At 37.8% G+C, this 16257-nt stretch overlaps 1 long non-coding RNA gene across 11 annotated transcripts in view; it reads left to right on the top strand.

Moving 5' to 3' along the window:
- The window catches only part of LOC105712861 (uncharacterized), a 726004-nt gene that overhangs the window by 368829 nt on the left and 340918 nt on the right, over positions 1 to 16257 (top strand). For all 11 annotated transcript variants that reach the window (XR_010341408.1, XR_010341407.1, XR_010341406.1 and 8 more), the window contains one exon: positions 2250 to 2440. This is a non-coding gene — a long non-coding RNA (uncharacterized LOC105712861). The remainder of the gene's footprint in view (positions 1 to 2249; positions 2441 to 16257) is intronic.

The raw sequence follows: 16257 nt of genomic DNA, 5'->3' as shown, positions 1-16257 counted from the left end.
AGGCTTTCAATATTTCTTGGCTTGGTAGTTAATACACTTTCAGATCTGGCCCCAACATGCATGCTTACTATCTCCTTTCACTTTTTTCAACATACTCCATATCATGGCCATATCAGGTTATTTGCTGATTCTAACCATGACATCAATTTGTGCCGTTGCTTGCACTGTTTCCTCTGCCCTCTGCCATTATCCAGCTTGTGACTGATGACTTTCAGGATCTATCACAAATGCTAGCCATGCCATACACGTGTTCTTAATTCCCTCAAAAGGATTTAATGGTACCCCTCAAGTTTGTTTCTCTAGTATTTTACACGTCTTTTATCGTAGTACTTAACACATTATATAACTAGTGGGATAGTAGAGCTTCCTGGTTCCTGAGCTAAATCTTGTATTATTTGAGGTCTGACAGCCTATCCCTGGGTAGGAGGAGACCTAGAGTCTGAGGGGTTAGGGATTTTAATGATTCCTCCATGTTTATGATGAGTCATGAGATAATAACCATAGCTGAGTCATAGAAGAAGACTGGAGCTAGTGGCTAACATATCTTCTATGAATCAAGAGAGTGATCAGGAGATTTGTAGATACCTACAACTGATAGTGGACAAAGGTGGTATCTTTGCATGATGTGAGCCTCAAGAAAGCAGTGGTTTTGGCAGGATGTAGGGGGAAGTGCTGGACTATGAGTGGTAAGAAGAGGCAGGGAGGATGCCTTGACATGTGTGTGCAAATTCAAAACCTCTCTGTGCACAGTCTTCAAAGCAGTCTTCAGAAGACAAATGAGTTTTAGTTAAGTCAAGAAGTGAGGATAATGGAAGGGTTTGAGAAAGAGGGTAAAGGATAGTGAGTGGGTCAGACTAATTGTACAAAGCAAGAAGAAGATAGATCTGGGACTTGGATTTTTAATGACAGGCAAGAAGATGGTGGTGTGAGGCCTAATATATTGGTCTTGATGGTCTCTGCTGCGTGGCTGGTCAACTGAACCAAGCACCGGGGTTCTCAAATACTTTTCTCTTTGATATGGTAGCTCACAGGACTGGAACTCTCTGAGGTTTTTTTTTGTGGGGGAGGGGGCAGGGGTGGTTATTGACTCATGTGGATGAGGACTTAAATGGGTCTTTGTCTCTTGGGAATGCACAAATGTAGCAGATAGGTTGACCTCACTAGACTTCTGTTTTCCTTACATGTAATATAAGAAAATTAGATTTAAGAATCTCAGAGATTGGTTCTAGCTATTATCACATGAAAGTTCTGTTTGGCTTTTCAGTAAGTTTAGGCAATTCTGATTCCTTCAGTTATTTTACCAATTAGGAAAGTTACTTCCTAAAGACTAAAAGGAGAATATAATTTCACAGTTTCATGCAAGAAAAATTAGCTAAGCATCTACTCTGTGTCCCACACTGAGGGGTTATTAAAGAAATGAATACATTTTGCACTTTCCAAGACGTTTTAAACTATTGGGAGAAGTGATAAATCCTAAAAATAAATGGCATCTGTTGAAGTAATGCACACTCCCACCCTCAACTACTCACTGCTGAGACCAATGCCCTTTGAAATTCACCATTTTTATTAAATCCTCAGTTTCTTATAAGTCATACCTTTGTCTCCAGTACTTGTATATTCCAGTGCTAGGGTCAGTTTTAAAGTATCTGGTATGTTTAAAGATAATACCAAAGACAGTGCCAGAAATGGAGCTGGTAAAATATGTGTATTACCTCCCCCCTCTTTTTTACTTTGACCTGTTTATTTTTCTCTGAGAAACTTCAGGGGCAAGAGGTGAGAAGATTTTTCTTGGTTCCTGCTCATAGGAAAGCAAAAACATCCACCTAGCTGTGAGTCGACTAATCCTAAGAATTGTTGCTTAGGGGACCAGCCATCTTTTTCGTATATGGAGTCATAGCAGAGAAACTGGAAACAGGGACTGGAGACTTTTGTTTTTAAGTTTGGCTCAGAATTTAAGTTTGTGTAACCTACAAAATTGTATTTCTTGTCATCGGCCTTTCTCCTTGGGAAAACTGAGAGGCTTGGACTAGGAGGTCTAAATTCCCTTCAGGTTTAAACATCTGTGATTCTAAAACTCCACATTTGAAGTGCTGTGTAGGAAGCTGGCTGAGTATTACGTGTTTGAAGGACTTTCTGTTCTGAGGACTACTAATATGTTGGATCATTCTATTCAAATTAAAAACTGTATTTTTAAAGATAAATTGTTTTTGCTCAGATATTTTTCAAATAGGTTTTGCTTCTGTTCCCAGACACAGGTGTCTAGAAATGAAGAGAGGCGAGAAAGGGAGCAAGACACAGAATTTGACAATACCAATAATTCGTGTGTAAGGCTGTTTTGTTGAAAGCACATCCCGGAGCCCCTGGAAACCTGAGGAGGGACGTATTACGTGTATTTCAGACCTGGCAGCAGATGAATTCACCACAGGCTGGCTGCAAAGAGGTATGTGCCAGCATTTGTTATCTTGGAGTGTCTTGTCCTGAGTGCTCTTGATTACTGCTGGTCTGCCGTCTTCCACAGGCCACCAATCGGTCATCTCTGATTAGGAAAACACTGCCAGTGAATGAGATTGTCTAGTTTGGTAAAAAAAAAAAAAAAAAAAAAAGAGGCTGTGCCACAATCTGGCAAATTCTAACGAATGGTTGCTGATATGGTTTGGCTGTGTCCCCACTTAAATCTCATGTTGAATTGTAGCTTCCATGATTCCCATGTGTTATGGGAGGGAACTGGTGGGAGGGACCTGGTGGGAGGTAATTGAATTATGTGGGTGCTTTCCGCCATACCATTCTTGTGATAGTGAATTAGTCTCATGAGATCTGATGGTTTTATAAGGGGGTTTCTTTTTTACTTGGTTTTCATTCTTTCTGGCCCGTGGCCATGTAAGATGTGCCTTTTGCCTTCCGCCATGATTGTGAGGCCTCCCCAGCCATGTGGAACTGTGATTCAATTAAACCTCTTTCCTTTATAAATTACCCAGTCTCAGGTATGCCTTTATTAGCAGCATAAGAACGGATTGATACAGTTGCTTTGAGCTATTTATTTTGTAGTTTCAGCTGTTTTTATAGCTGTTTGAACCATATCTGCATGATTTTAGGGAAGTTATTTAACTGTCCAGAGCTTCTGTGTCTTTATCAAGTGCATTTCATGGACTTCTGGGTTGTGTTGAGATTTTTATGAGATAACGTTTGTGAGAACATATTTGACACTGTTAAACGTAATGCACATGTTGGTTATTACAGCCAGTTGGACAAGTCATGGTTAAGAAGTTATTTTTCTTTCCCAATTTCCCAGAAACAATCAGATTTTTTTGTCATCACTGTCTTGTGAAGTATAATCTGTTACATCTACTTCTAGTAAACGTGCCAATTTGGTAGCTTTGGATCAGATTGACCAAATTTTCCGTAAATCCATTCTGAGCAGGACTCTGTTATTGTTGGAACTGCAGTTCATTAATTGATGTTTGCAGCTGCCAAGACTTTACCACAACTGAAGAAATAGCTATGGAAGTCAGACTTACACCTGAATTTCTTTACATTTATTCATTTAAATTTGATCCTTGAAGTATTTGCTTTACTCATTATGCTGCCTAATTTGCCTAAAATAAATCGGGAATCGGTCAGTACTCAAATCCTGCGGTAATTGGAGTTTTTGGTGTCAGCAGCAGCATTAACAGCTATTCCATCATAAGTGCCTGCAACTGTGTGTGTGTGTGTGTGTGTCTGTACAAGAAAGAAAGTTCCTTTTGTCTGCAAATTGCAAGTAATATTGGGAGGATATTTTTAGTCTATCTATAAATGAACATAAAATGCTGCTGTCTAAAAGAGATAAAAGGCTGTTTGTTTTCAAATGTCAATATTACCTGAAGAAAAAAGGCTGGAGAATAAATTGGACGAATATATTTCAATTTATCACCACGGAAATATGTATAGTATCTTTCCAAACTAATATCTGATTTTGGTGCAACAATCATAGGAAACAAGTGAGCATCTGGATATAATCCTTAGACAAATAATGTTATGATTTAGACAGTTGAATTGACTCCTATAAAGGCAAGTAAAAGAACACACATATGACAGAGGGCAGATTGGATTGGATTGGATTGATAGTCTGCAATGGTGTCTTGCTTACTTAGAGTCTGCACCATGTTTTGCAGAAAGGGAGGGATTTGGGCAAGTAGAGCCTTCATTTACTCAACAGAGTTGTAAATGAAACTTGGAAACGGAGTTGTTCAAGTTCAAGGTTTTGGTGGTTAGGGATGTCTCCTCTGCTTTAGAGTACTGACTAAAGAAGGGATTGCTGCACACTAGGAGTCGGTAGGCAAAGGAGACCCATTTGCTTTCTGCCTGATCTATATTTTGGGACTTGGGTCTGTATTGACAGCTTCTCCTGCCTCACCCAGTCAGTCACCAGTGGAGATGATGGATGAGCAGGGAAATTGCAGGGTTGGTCCTGTGCCATGAGGCTTGTCACAGTGGACAGGAAGCAGAGGAGTGGGGCTGTACGGAGTGGTGACCTTAAACACCAGTGAGGTGGCCCAGTGGCAGACAGGCCGACACAGTGAAATCAGCTGCTTTTCCCTTGGGGAGGAGTGAGCAAGAATTGAGAGCGTAAGGCTGGACAGAGGCTCAGGCCAATGCAGATTGTGGAAAAGAGGAGTTTTTTCCCCAGCCAGGGCCCAGATGGCACGTTCTGGAGGATACAGAAGTGCTGGGACTTGGGCCTGCCTTAAAGAAGCAATACACCTGTAAGAACAAACACCGTGTATTGTCTTTTTGCACAGAATGAAGGCAAAAAATTCCCGTAGATTTCAAAAGATAGCATCCAAGAAAAGTGTCTTTTTAGTTCATTCTCCTTAAGAGAAATTGGAGGCTGTTCTGGGTGGACAAGCCTGGCATTTTGGGGATAATATAAATCTGTTATCCTGAGGTCTGTTCTCCATTTTGACTTCTTTTTGTGGTTTGATAACAAGAACAATAATTTCTGTGACAAAATCAGTACATTTTTTTCTATAGTTAGATGCAACATTTGAAATGAGGATTGATCTAGAGGCCAAAACATTTGACCTCTTTTTTCCATAGGCCATAAGCATAACCTGCAGCAGCCAGACCAAGACACTGCCCTTGCCCAGATGCCGCCTTCAGTTATTTGGTCCAACAGGTGAATGCCAGAAATTGCTGGCCTGCTTATTGGAAATGGAATAGCCACCTTTACTAGAGGTCTTAAGTGATGCCCAAACATAGATTGCACAAATATTATTTGTAATAATATTTAAAAACTAGCAAAGACTGTGGCTCTTTAAGGAGAATATCCACAAGATTGACCAAATCCTTTAGATTTTCCAAATATCTGGCACTTATTAATATTGGGTGCCATGTAATTAAACAGCAGTGTCCTGAGCTGCTTCCTGAAGGGATTTGTCACTGAGAGTTATACTGAAATTGCCAGACAGTGGGTTGTTCCTGCCAAGTGGGGGAAGTGTTTTAAGATCAGACAAAACAGAGAGAAACTCTTCATGGCATAGGGATTCAAACTCTTCCCTGTCACGTGCCCCTAGCCCAGCTTTCCCCTCTCTGCAGAAGATGCTGAACCCCTAAACTTCCATGACAAAAACCCTGAGATGATTTGACACAGTGCTGCAGCCTCACACACCTGTAATGAGCAGGGCATATTGAAGGCCATTAAAGGGCTCTACAGAAACCCATTGGGGAGGAATAATTTTTAAAATATTGGTCGGAGACATTGTGACATCAACATAGTAGACTTCCCAAAAGGAAAAGCTGCCAGGACACAAGGCAAAACTCAGAGGCTCTGTAAGGCAAGCAGAACTGGAAAAGATCCACTACAGCTAGTGAGGAGGGACTAGAGATTCATCCCCACATCCACCATATTCTCCTTAAGCAATCACGTAAAATGCCATTTACGTCCTATTGGGTGTAGGTTTTATTGCCATTATCAACAAATTCCTGTGATGTCTTCATTATGACCAATTTAAAGAACCCTGTCCAGTGTTAGTATAAAGAATACTTGCCCCAAGATCCCATCTTTTAGAGTCAAAAGCTTTGTGCATGGGGTTAGTAAAGCCAGATACCCAGCCCCCCTCTGTTTTAATGAGGTTTCCAGAAATGTGGACGGAGCAGAGGTCAGCAAACTATCGCCCATGAGGCAAATCTGTCTTTAGCCAAGTTTTATTGGAACAGAGCCGTAGCTGTCCTCATGTGTTTACATATTGTCTATAGCTGCCTTTTCACTACAATGGCAGAGTTGAGAGGTTGCCACAGAGACCTTATGACTCACAAAGCTGAAAATATTTCCATTTGGTCCTTTATGGAAAAAGTTTGCTTTTCTGTAGAGAAAAGCATAGACTAAATGAAATATCACCAAACTGTCATGAAGCAGGAGCCAGCCACCTACAATTAGAACCAAAGACATTGATCTATTCATTCTTTTTGTTCATTTCCAAACAGTCATTGAGCACCTACTATGTGCCAGTACTATTTGGGGATGCTTACGTGAGCAAAAATTAGATGAGAATGTCTATTTTGATGGAACTTACTATCTAGTGCAGGAGAGACAAACACTAAATAAAAGCAACAATAATAAATAGGTTAATTATATTATATTATAGAAAGTAACAAGTGCTATAGAAAAATTAGAGCAGGGATGCCTAGGTGGGAAGCCCTTGGAAGGGGTTGCAATTTGTGAGAGTCAAAGGAAGCCTCTTTGAGGAGGTGGCATCTGAATGAAGATGAGAAGGCTAAGGGATTGAGTTCCTTGGGCCTGGAAGAAGAATGTTTCAGGCCAGAGAACAGCAAGCAGGAAGGTCTTTGGCAACCTCTACAGGATCCCACCTTAGCCCCCAGCTCAGCACCACAGGTTGGTTTTCAAGCTGAATGAAAATAATCTCAGAAGTTTTTCTCCCCTCTTGATATGGCTTGGCCATGTCCCCACCCAAATCCCACTTTGAGTTGTAATAATCCTCATGTGTCAAGGGTGGGGCCAGCTGTAGATAAATGAATCATGTGAGCGGTTTCCCCATACTGTCCCCGTGGTAGTGACTAAGTCTCACGAGATCTGATGGTTTTATAAATTGGAGTTTCCCTGCACAAGTTTTCTTGCCTCCCGCTTTGAAAGATGTGCCTTTGCTGCTTCTTCTTTGCTTTCTGCCATAATTATAAGGCCTCCCCAGCAGTGTGGAACTGTGAGTCCATTAAACTTCATTCCTTTATAAATTACCCAGTCTCAGGTATGTCTTTATTAGCAGTGTGAGAACAAATTAACATACCCCCCACCCCAGCAAATTCTAACAATTCCTGCAGGTTTTCCAGGGATTCCATTCAACTACTACAGATTTTGACGCAATAAACCTGTGTCAGGGGCTGGAAATTTGTGTTTTGTGAAATGGGAGAGTATTTTAGGTTTTCCAGGTGCCTCTGTTTGAGAACCATTGATCTAAATCAAAATAAGAATGCCCTCCAAATATGCTGAGAGTCATTCAGCATCTGCTTAAACACTTCTAGTAATGGGAAGCTATTAACTCTTTTAGAGAGTTAACTTCATAAAATATTTATAACATTTAATTAATTTATTCATTTATTCAACAAAACTGTGTAGCCTTCTTACTGTGAGTCAGGTACTGGAAATGCACAAACACATATTCTGTGCCTTCATTGTTTTTCATTTGTTTGTTTCGGATGGCAAAATCCATATGTTTTTATTTTAGACAGATCAGGAAAAAATAGTAAAACATGTAAGAAAAAAATTAGCTCTTTATTTTACAGATAGCAATATTAATACTTTAGCTTATTTTGATTTTTTTCTCTCTAAATTTAAAAGACTGGAATCTCTTTTTCTACTAATAATGTATTATGACTATTTCTGTGTCTACAAAACATTTTTCTCTTCTGTGCTTTTTAAGAAAGAACATAATATCCCATATGTTATATATGTATGTGTGTGTGTTTCATATATGTTTCATATGTGTATATATATATATATATATATATATATGATGGCTAGATTATTTCAAAATATTCACCCCCTACAAAAAATGCTGCAATTAATTTTCTTATAAACTTTGTCTAGCATTTCTAATTATTCATGTAAATGTACATGAAATTTCTAGACTAAAGGATATAGGCTTTCAATGTTTTAAAAATATTTTATAAAATTTCTTACCTAGAAAAAACTCAAATTTCCATCCCCATTTCAATTATATGAAAATATCCATCTTCATACCCTTGGCAATTCTGATATTTCATTCTTTTGATTAAAAATGGTACAATTTTTGAAATGTTATTTCTTGAACTGGGTTGAAATTTGCCTATTGAAATCTTCAATCTATTGGTCAGATTTTCCTCTTCTGCAGATTTGTGAAATAAGCTCAATCCCTCTTCTTTAAAATGTAATTTCAGATATCTGAAAATAATTATCATGCCTCCACTGTGCTCTGTCAACAGTTATAGTATTGTTTTTGCTCTAATAATTACTCCTCCTATAATCTAGTTTCTAGTCTCTTCACAGGACTGGTATTACATATAGCAGTCCTGATAAGCCTCAGTTAATCAGGACTGCTGTATGTGTGTGTGTGTGACATACCCATGTATGTATATGTGAATATATATTCACACTTCTATAGACTGCCTGTCCCCCACTCACTCCCCGAGTTCATATGTTGAAACCTAATCCCCAATGTGATAGCATGAAGAGATGGGGGCTTTGGAAGGTGATCAGGTCTTATGGGTGGAGGTCTCATAAATGGCATTAGTTTCTTTATAAAAGAGATCCCAGAAAGATCCCTCACTTCTTTCACCACATGAGGAATGTCTATACACCAGGAAGTGGGTTCTCACCAGACATGGAATCTGAAGATGTTTTAATCTTGGGTTTCTCAGCCACAGAACTGCGAGAAATAAATGACTGTTGTTCATAAGTCACTCAGTCTATGGTACTTTGTTATAGAAGTCCAAATGGACTACCACAAGGATTAAACCAATGACTCTTGCTATAAGAGCACTATCTTCTTTGTTTCTACATGATACTGCTACTGGTGTGAGCTAAGTAGGTATTAGTTTTTCTTGGCAACTATTGGCTCCTAAAAAGATTGATATCAACCAAAATTCCCAAGCATTTTATAAACAATCTCATAGTGACATCAGGTAACCACTGTACTCCACTGACACAGTTGCTTTCTGAGGCCCAAGTACAGGACTTTATTAGGAATCAATGCAATCTTTAATTCTAGTTGTTCAAGTTCTTTTTGAAAACTGATTTTATCACCAGATATGTATTTAATACAAACTTGATAAGGATATATCTTGACTTGTAGTAATTAAGAAAAATACTGGATGACATCTATTGCAGACATCTTGCTGCACCCTACTAGTCTGTTACTGCTCTGTTATCAACAGACAACGTGTGTGCAGGTATGTACAGATATAGAGGGAAACTTCATAAAATAAATCACAAACAAAATATTTTCAACTTGCTGGTATCAAAATATATTCTTTGTATAGTATTTTTCTGACCTTCTTGCCTGTATTTTTTTTAAATGAAAATTAGCATGATTGGCTAATTATCTATGTTGGCTCTTTCACTTCAGAATACAGCCAGGGTCAACATCAAGCTCAGCTGTATGTAGTCTCTAGTTCCTAATTTTATTTCTCTATTTTAAAATGTATCTCATCTACTAGAACACCTTGCTTTTAGAGTAACATAAGCATGTGTTAATAAGTTGGCCTTGTATATAACTCATTTGGGTCTGATGACTTCTATTTATTTCAAACAGAGAGATGTTACTTACTAACTCCTAGCATCTTTGCTTCTAGTTCCCTAATAATTGTGCTTGTAACCTGTGTTTTCCAGTTTTAAAATCATTGTGGTAGAAGTAGAAGATGGAAAAGGTGATCTTAAATAGGAGTCAGGTACTCATGCTTTTGCATCATTTGTTAATGATGTTATTTATCTGAATTTGTGGATTTAAGCCTTTCTCAATATTAATATTACGGCTATAATTTTAATAACCCAGTATATTGCTCTTGACACTTTTACTACATCTGTTTTTCAACTTAGATTTTACCTTCATATATAAAATCAATTGTCCTTATCATAACTGACCTATACATTTCAAATAGTTCAGATTACAAAAATAGTTTAGTCCTAGTGGTATTTAATAAGAACAGATCAGTAGTAGCATCAGTAGTAGCTTACTTCCTCACATGTATGCTGCTTTTAAGTTTTCAAAGTATTTTGTACTTTTTAATCTTAAAAACTAGACCCAGTCATAGGATTAGATTTGATCATAAGTCTAAGTTACTTCCTGGCTCATGCAATGTGAGATGATGCTGAGTAAGGTAGAGAATACTTCATTTCCTTAAGAGCAATGTGTGTGTGTGTGTGTGTGTGTGTGTGTGTGTGTGTTTCATATATATATGTGTATATGTGAATATATATCCAGATGATGTACTCCTTATTTAAGAGTTTCCACATTACATAAAAATAAATAGAGAAAAAAAACTAATTCGTATCTAAATACAGAAAGAGAGACGTAATAAGTTCAATGTGAGGGACATTTTAAAATAAAACAAGAATGTAATCTTACAGTTTTTTTCAAGGGTGACTAACCATATTCATTTGCCTGAGAACTGAATTTCCCAAGATGCAGAAATTTCAGTCTTCAAACTGAGAAACTCCTGGGCAAATTGGGATGAGTTGGTCATCTTATCTTCTCCTAATTCTTTCCAGATGATGCCTCCTCCTGCTTTTTTTTAACACCTAGAATTGTTGACTACCTTCCAATTATTTTATTGTTATTATTATTATACTTTAAGTTCTGGGGTACATGTACAGAATGAGCAGGTTTGTTACGTAGGTATACATGTGCCATGGTGGTTTGCTGCACCCATCAACCTGTCATCTATAGTAGAAATTCCTCTTAATGCTATTCCTCCCCTAGTCCCCTACCCACTGACAGGCTCTGGTGTATGATGTTCCCCTCTCTGTGTCCATGTGATCTCATTGTTCAACTCCCACTTTTGAGTGAGAACATGCAGTGTTTGATTTTCCGTTCCTGTGTTAGTTTGCTGAGAATAATGGTTTCTAGCTTCATCTATGTCCCTGCAAAGAACATGAACTCATTCTTTTCTTATGGCTGCATAGTATTCCATGGTATATATGTGCCACATTTTCCTTATCCAGTCTATCATTGATGGGCATTTGGGTTGGTTTCAAATCTTTGCTATTGTGAACAGTGCTGCAATAAACACATATATGGATGTATTTTTATGGTAGAATGATTTATAATCCTTTGGGTATATACCCAGTAATGGGATTGCTGGGTCAATAAACTAGATATGATGAAACATATCTCAAAATAATAAGAACTATTTATGACAAATCCATAGCCAATATAATACTGAAAGGCAAAAGCTGGAAGCATTCCCTTTGAAAACGAGCACAAGACAAGGATGTCCTCTCTCACCACTCCTATTGAACATAGTATTGGGAGTTCTGGCCAGAGCAATCAGGCAAGAGAAAGAAATAAACCTCTTCAAATAGGAAGAGAGGAAGTCAAATTGTCTCTGTTTGCAGATGACATGATTATATATTTAGAGAACCCCATCGTTTCAGCCCGAAATCTCCTTAAGCTGATAAGCAACTTCAACAAAGTCTCACAATACAAATCAATGTGCAAAAATCACAAGCATTCCCACACACCAATAATAGACAAATAGAGAGCCAAATCATGAGTGAACTCCTATTCACAATTGCTACAAAGAGGATAAAATACCTAGGAATACAACTTGTAAGGGATATGAAGGACCTCTTCAAGGAGAAGTACAAACCACTGCTCAAAGAAATAAAGGAGGGCACAAACAAATGGGAAAACATTCCACGCTCATGGATAGGAAGAATCAATATCATGAAAATGGCCACACTGCCCAAAGTAATTTATAGATTCAATGCTATCCCCATCAAGCTACCATTAACTTTCTTCACAGAATTAGAAAAAACTACTTTAAATTTTATATGGAACAAAAAAAGAGCCCATATAGCCAAGACAATCCTAAGCAAAAAGAACAAAGCTGGAGGCATCACGCTACCTGACTTCAAACTATACTATAAGGCCACAGTAACCAAAACAGCATGGTACTCATCTCAAAGCAGATATATAAACCAATGGAACAGAACAGAGGCCTCAGAAATAATGCCACACATCTACAATCATCTGATCTTTGACAAACCTGGCAAAAACAAGCAATGGGGAAATGATTCCCTATTTAATAAATGGTGTTCAGTAAAGTGGCTGGCCATATGCAGAAAACTGAAACTGGACACCTTTCTTACACCTTATACAAAAATTAATTTAAGATGGATTAAAGACTTAAATGTAAGACCTAAAACCATGAAAACCCTAGAAGAAAACCTAGGCCTTGTTTTCCACTCTATGCTGTTGAGAAAAATGGCATGGAGGAAATGAAGCAATACAGGAGAGAATTGTTCGTGATCCAGCCTCCTTATAGCCATCTCTGCTGGAAACAGGCTTGAAACAACTTCGTAAACTATTGTATCTCTTCTACTTGCTTCCTTTTTGGCCACCTTGAAGACTAAGAATCTTACAAGGAACCAACATTGGGGTCACTGGCTTTCATATTTTGTTCTTGTTCATCATTGCCCAGAGTTGGCCTCTAATCCATGCCTTACTCTTCTCCTCTTCATTCTTTAATATTAAATTCTCTGAAACTCCCATCTCATCTGGCTTAGTGACTGCCTAGAACATTTATCTAATTGGTCAATGACAAGCAGAAGATGGCTGATGTGGGAGTGGTCACCCTCAAAAAAGTAAGAGTTCCTCCCTATATGCTTTTATCTTTATTCCTGGCTTTCAAACCTGGCTCACCATATAACTTATTATCACTGTTTGGTACAAAGCCTCTCTGTAACTAGCAATCACTATTGTTGAACACCATACGCCACTAAAGCCTAACTCCTGTAAGGTTTGCTTTTTTATTTTTATTTTTTTCTTATCCAAAGAAAATTATATGTCTCCTTTAAAACAGCCATGGCGGGGGGAAGTATGTTCTAAAGCCTAATAGATAAGGCTTAATGAATTAATGAATAATTATTTTTAAATTAACTTTTTATGTCAGAACAAGTCTAAAATTACAAAAACGCTGTAAAAATAGCACATAGAAGTTCATAATACTTTTCATACCATTTACCCTAATGTGAACATCTTATATAACTACATTTGTCAAAACTGAGAAATGAATGTTTGGACATACTATTGACTAAATTGCAGACTTTATTTGTATTTCACCAGTTTTCTGTTGATGGCATTTTTCCATTCCAAGATTCAACTCATGGTACTGAGCTGCATCGTGTGTTCGTGTTCTTTGTCAATCTGTGACAATTTCAAAGTCTTCTCTTAATTTTCATAATTTTGGCAGTTTTGAAGAACCCTGATGAAGCATTTTGTAGAATGCCTTTTGCTTAGCCTGTTTGGGTTTCTATAACAGAATACCACAGCATGGGTGGCTTAAACAACAAACACTTATTTCTGGAGGCTGGAAAGTCCAAGAATAAGATTTCAGCATATTTGGTGTCTGGTGAGGGTCTGCTTCCTGGTTTGCAGATGACCATTTTCTCATTGTGTCCTCACGTGGCCAAGAAAAAAATTATCTCTCTAATGTCTCTTATAAAAACACTAATCTTGTGCACAAGTGTTCCATCCTCATGGAGCCAGTAATTAATCCCCAAAGATCACACCACCAAAACCATCACATTAGGGGTTAGGATTTCAACATGTAAATTTCATGGGGATACAAACATTTAGTCCACAGCATCTCTAATGTGGGTTTAGCAGATATTCAGACTGGATTGGGTTTAGGGGAAAAGGTCATGGAGGTGAGGTATTCCTCTCATCACATCATTTCAGGGAGTATGATGTTAAGCTTAATTACTTGACTAAGTTAGCGTTTACCAAGTTCCTTCTTTATACATTTGCTGTCTTTTCCCTATCTATGCTCTATTCTTCAAAGCGAGTCACCAAGTCCAGCCCACACTCAAGGGGAGAGAGAATTAAGCTATAACCTAGAATCCTTTTACCTATGGCATCTCTGCCTGTAAAGTTGTTTCATTTTGGATTCTGGGCAGCTCCGCCACTAGATGGACCACATTTATTTTAAGTTTTCTACTCCTTTTCAATACACTTCCCATCTTCCCTTTTCTTGGGACCAACTCTCTAAAACTTTCCAATTTTCATCTATTCTGCAACTGTTCTCAGCAGCATTCATCTGATTTTGTCTTCCTCTGATGAAACTTGGCATGGCATAGCACAACTACGTTACTTCTCTACTTCCCAGTGTTTTGAATTGAAAGACGTGTGTTGAGTTAGAAAATTACTGATAAAGAAACAAGGATTCTAAGCCAGATTCAATAGATAAAGAGGTAACTCCCCTCATGAGTTAAGAACTGATTTTGTGGACTAACTACCCCATGAATGTTGCGATGTGAGGATTGTAAAGAGGATCTGGGGAGATACAGAGCTTCTTGGGGGAGCAGGCCCCTCTTTGTTGATCTTTTTACATTCATCTCCTAAATCGTTACATGACACTAAGTACATATCCAATACATGTGTGTATTGGATATGTACTTAGTGCATATTGAAAGTGCATTGAACAACACACATGTATTGGATATGTACTTAGTGCATATTGAAAGTGCATTGAAAGTAATGGCAAAAACTACAATTACTTTTGCCCCAACCTAATATATAGCTGTAGATTGAAATACACACATTTCTGTGTAATAGGCACTCACAGAAAAAGCAGAGCACTAGGAAAAACAAAGCTTTTGCAGCTGGACCTCCTAGACGATGCTGTAATTTAGACTTTGGATTTGAATCCCAGCTCAGCTACTTATTAGCTGTGTGATCATGGGCAAGATATTTACCCTCCTTGTGCTTATCTGTAAAATATATATATTATGAGCACCTATGATATAGAGACATGAGAAATAAATGAATTAATGTAGGTAAAGCACTTAGCAGAGTAGAATGCTGGTACATAAACATTTAATCAATATTCATTTTTATACTGTTATTACTCATAATGCTTTAGGTATGGAGTAAGCCACAAGTTATTTTATAAAACTACTGCACCACAAAAATACTAAAACAATTCACTCAGCACGTTAACTGCAAAATATTAAATAGTTCCTATGTAGTGAATAGTTCCATTTCTCTCTTTTAAAACAAAATTGTCAATTTACTTCTATCTTTTATGGTAAATTTACTTACAGTTTGGGTTCATTAATTTAAAATATTTTAAATTAAGATGCCTTTATTTAAAATATTTTAAACAAAATTGTATGACTAAATATGAAGCGACGATCATGCCCACAAATTTTGGCTTTCTTTCCCTTGATAAGTGATTTCTAAGATGACTCCTGACTTAGGTGTCCTGGACTTTGGGCATCCAGAGCAAGGCATAGATCCTTTCCCCGACTCTGAGTTTAAGTTATGCAAATGACCTTGGCAGCATCTGAATATCTATCAATAGTGATCTTTATATTTGCATTAATTTTGGATATTCTAAAACACAGATTAATTAAAACATACATCTTTACCAATTAGGCTTCTTCCTCATTGGTAAATATGGTCATGAATTTTTTGCAGACATAGTTTTGAGATTAGCTATGGACAACTCTTCCACCAAGTAATTTAGTTAGTGAGTTTAAAATATTGTGTGCGCCTACACGTAGCTGATCCAAAAGAACTGCTGAGCTGGGTTACTGTGTATTAGCCTTCATTATGCAAATAGCTGTCCCAAGAGAGCCATCCCAAAGACTATTAGCCTCTTTCACCTTTAATAACCTAAGATCTCCCCTTCGTGATGTGTGCAGATGAAAATATGTTCTGCCTGTGGGTAACGGTGTTATTAATGCATAATTCTTTAGCTTCTTTCCCCCTACACTGGAATTCTATTTTGGCAAACCTCTTGGGTTCGGTTGTCAGAGAGATAAAAATCTTGTGAACACTGCAATGGAATCTTGAGTGAATCTTGGTAAATTTAGAGAGCCAGGTTACTCTTTGAGGACCACTCTTTATCTGCGAGTAATTCTACATCTTCTCTTGCCTGTTGTACAGCTGATTGTGTTGCACATGCTCTAACTGGCTCTCCCTGGGTTGGAAACCTTTTAAATGTGACCCTTTGTTCTCATCTATAGATGTGCTGAAATTGCCAGTTACATTTCAGATACAG

This window comes from Aotus nancymaae, unplaced genomic scaffold (assembly GCF_030222135.1).
Source record: "Aotus nancymaae isolate 86718 unplaced genomic scaffold, 86718_ANA_hifiasm-v0.15.2.pri h1tg000008l, whole genome shotgun sequence".
NCBI lineage: Eukaryota > Metazoa > Chordata > Mammalia > Primates > Aotidae > Aotus > Aotus nancymaae.
Note: the sequence above shows the minus strand (reverse complement) of the source record. Positions and strands in the feature narration are given on the sequence as shown.